The sequence below is a fragment of the Panthera uncia genome, chromosome A2 (assembly GCF_023721935.1).
Source record: "Panthera uncia isolate 11264 chromosome A2, Puncia_PCG_1.0, whole genome shotgun sequence".
Classification (NCBI taxonomy): domain Eukaryota; kingdom Metazoa; phylum Chordata; class Mammalia; order Carnivora; family Felidae; genus Panthera; species Panthera uncia.
The window spans coordinates 46,637,014-46,641,123 of NC_064816.1; the positions used below are offsets into that span (position 1 = coordinate 46,637,014).

The 4,110-nt window shown below is 39.4% G+C and overlaps 1 pseudogene; it reads right to left on the reverse strand.

Moving 5' to 3' along the window:
• Nucleotides 1-3,220: 3,220 nt before the first annotated feature.
• LOC125930983 (deoxyhypusine synthase-like) lies at nucleotides 3,221-3,789 on the reverse strand (annotated as a pseudogene).
• Nucleotides 3,790-4,110: the final 321 nt, after the last annotated feature.

Genomic DNA, 4,110 nt, shown 5'->3' on the forward strand with positions numbered 1-4,110 from the left:
TCAATGCTTAGCCAAAATACATAGTTCTATGAGCAATAACAGTAGTTAAATTTTGTGATGAATGCATAGGTAAAAGAAATGGCAATGCCATTAATTGAGCTAATTATGAAGACTGCAGGGCAAATCTGAATTAGTGGGAGATCTGAACTGCAATATATTTTTCAAAAAAAAATCTGATTTTATTTAAGTTCACATAAATGATGACAAAGCTAACAATATCACTCAAAGAATTCTTTCTTGAAAGTTATAGCTTATATGCAGAAATTTACCTGCCCATTCGTGAATTAGAGTGAAGATCTCATAGATTATCCAGTAAATCTGCTCTTTAAAAGTCATTATCCTTAGCTCTGTTCTGAAATAACTGCCATGCATCCCATTTTAACTGTTTAAAAATTTGGAATGTTGAACCAAATTGACCGTTGTCTAGCAAATATGGCAAGTGGACTTGATTTGAATTTATTATATTGTCCTATTAACATGTCTTTAAACTGCTGATTTACACATACTTAAATGTAGTATTCTTAATAATTTACTAAAATTCTCTTTTCACTACAGATTTTATTTTCCAAGTGTGTGAATTGCTTATCTCTTCAGCAAAACATTATTTGACTTAAATCAAATAGCTCAAGTTTTGACACATACACAAAAAATTAAAATATAAGTGCAAACCTCAAAACCAACACTCCCTTTGGATGAGTTTCTCCCACCTCACCTCATTTTATTTGAAGCTTCTTGGACATCCAGCACATTTTATATGAAAACTGATTGTGTTCTCTGACTAGCCTGGTGTGTCTAGTAATATGGTGGTTTAGTATTATGGTGTACTGAGATGTGTGTGTGTGTGTGTGTGTGTGTGTGTGTGTGTGGTAGGGTGGAGAGAGCCTGGGGAGCAGGCTGATTTTATTTCTCAGTTGAAGAACGTTAAAAATAAAAAAAAGCTGATATAAAAGGCACATGAGCTTGGCATCCATGGGATTGCCTGGAGCAAATAGCACTGTTAGCATCTTTAAGCAGGATGTGACAAGTTCCTTGCTCACCACCTTTGGAGAAACAAAGCTCAGCATTTTGACATATCCTAGGAACAACCAACTCTACATTATATTAAAGAAAAATTGATATTTTTACTATTTCATGAAGACCCATGAAAAACAGTCTATATCAGATACCACGTGGCCAAATTTTATAAATGCATCCAAATTTCCTTCCAATTTCCTCTCTATTTTATCTCCCATCACTGCAAACAGTCCTTTTTTTCCCTTTCTCTGCAGCCTTTTCAGTCAGTCAACCTGGTTTCCACTTTCATTACCCTCTCATCTCTCTCTATACACACACACACACACACACACACACACACACTCCTGTTCTTATCTCAAACAAATAATCTCTCTTGGCTTCATCAGTAAGGATTCTGGTTCTCCTTTTATTCAGAAATATAAAAGGTATGTCCTTTTAGGAAGCAGCAGAGACTATCTGTGGTAAAGAATTTTTTCCCTGTCACTCATATAGGAATTGGTCCTCTGTTCTGTGTTCAATTTTGTCCCACGGTTGAATCAACATAGTCATTAATTTAGTCAACAAATACTTATTGAGTGACTGACTACAAGTTCCAGACATTTTCCAAAAGATGAGCTCAATATTTAATAATGACTCTCACATCCATGTTTTGTTTGATTAAAAACCTTCCTGTCATTTTCAGTAAATATTTACTATATAGTAATGGTCAGAGACCATTACTGTAGGTGCTTTGGAAAGAGGAGGAAATGTTTCTGATGCTGAAAAATGGCAGCCAGCTTTCTTGGACATGTGAAATTGTTAGGAGGAACTTTAGCATAATGAAAACAAAGGCTTGGAAATGCACATCAAAACCACAGTGAGGTATCAGTCACTTCACACCTCTCAGAATTCAGAATGGCTCTCTTCAAAAAGACAAGAAATAACAAATGTTGGTGAAGATGTAGAGAAAAGGGAGCCCTCTTACACTGTTAGTGGGGTGCAGCCACTGTGGAAAAAGTATGGAGGTTCCTCAAAAAATTAAACTAGAAATATCGTATGATTCACTAATTCCATTACTGAGTATTTACCCAAAGAAAACAAAAATGCTGGTCCAAAAAGATGTATGCATTTGTTTGTTTACTGCAGCATTACTTAAATTAGCCAAGAAATAGAAGCAAACTGAGTGTCCACTGATAGATGAATGGGTAATGAAGATGTGGTATGTATGTATGTGTATCTATATATCTATATCTGTATCTATATCTATATCATCTGCAATGGAATATTACTCAGCCATAGAAAAGAATGAGATCTTGCCATTTGTGATAACATGGGTGGACCTACAGGGTATTATGCTAAGAGAAATAAGTCACAGAAGGACAGATACTATATGATTTCACTTATATATGGAATCTAAAAAACAAAGCAAATGAACAAACAAAGCAGGAACAGACCCATAAATACAGAGAACAAACTGATGGTTATCAGAGGGAAGGAGATGGGGGGGTGGACAAAATGGGTGAAGGGGACTGGGAGGTATGGGCTTCCAGTCATTTAATGAATAAGCCACAGAGATAAAAGGCATTGCATAGGGAATATAGTCAATGGTATTATAACAGGGTTGTATGGTGACAGTGGTAGCTACACATGTGGTGAGCACAGCATAACATATGGAGATGTTGAATCACTATGTTATACTCCTGAGACTAATGTAACATTGTGTGTCAGCTATATTTCAATTAAAAAAAAAGGCCTAAAAGGTCACTTTCACCACTGGATACTAATTTCTTGCTGGAGAGTAAAGTTTTATAGATCCAAGGGTGAGTATCAAAGAGTAAGTAAACTAAGCCTCAGGCTAAATATGAATAACAGGTGGTCATCTAACCACCCTGAACATGCCCGATCTTATCTGATCTCAGAAGCTAAGCAGGGTCGGGCCTGATTAGTACTTGGATGGGAGGAATAATAGGAGGTCAGAGTTGGAATGGACCTAGGAGTACATACTCTTCAGTTTTAAACAGGAAATATGGGAGTCTTAACCTTTTTGGACAGCCAGCATCTCACCTTCCTTCTTAGACTTAGCACTAGGAAGGACTTTTTTTTTTTTTTTTTCCAGGCTCACAGAGACCATTTATCGTAGACCTGCTGCTGACCAAGGAGCAAGGGGAGGACTGGGTGTGCACGCTAATAAATAGAGGAGGGGAGGCTTCGCTGGTGCTGTAGCCATTCAGTCCTCATTCTTCTCAGGCGTGAAGGCATCTTTCTTCTGGGCGAAGGTTTCAGCCACAAGCAGGGGGAAGACCAGGGAGTCATGGGCATAGACTTTGACAGGCTGTGTGTCCACCCAGATCTTGCCCCAGGAAACCGCTTCGTCTGGCCTGGCACCAGAATCGGAGCCATCAAATTCCTGGGATGAGTTAATGTAGACATCATAGTCGGCCCATTCCACATGAGGTTGGCGTTGGTGATGTGGTGCTTGACCACACTCACGCCCAGGATGATCATGATGGTGCGCTTGGCAAAGATGGCCTGTGTGTTGATGAGCCTCAGGTCCTCAATGATGTCCAGAACCAGGCCTGGCTTCTTGTAGGAATGGAAGTAGATCATGTCACCCGGAGAGCCATCTGTAAGCACTGGGCTCAACACGGGGATGTGGTTCTTCTGGGCCCAGTAATACACGGATTCTGGGTTGTTGATTTCCTTGCCCAGCTGGGCGATCATCTTGGAAGGTGTCCACTTCACACCCTCTGTGTTCTGCTCCAGCACCATCTGACCCAGAATGGGCATCAACCAGTCCTCAAACTAGACTTCCACAGACTAGGCTGCAAAGCAGAGTCTCCCCTCTACTACTGCAGTGAAAATGTCCAAACACAAGCTTTCCTGGCTTACTTTTACGCAGGGGGTGGTAGACCGATTTTTAGGTGTCATTTATAGTGTTACAGTCACTGTCCTAGATTGCCAACATTCTAGAAGTCCTGGAAGACTCCTAAAATTTTCCTAATAAATCATGTTTCATCTAAATTAACCAGAAAGGTTTCTGTGGTATGGCCTTCAGAATTCCACGTATAGTGAAAGAAGATAGAATTTGATGTGCAAAAGTGATTTTTCTTTCTGAAT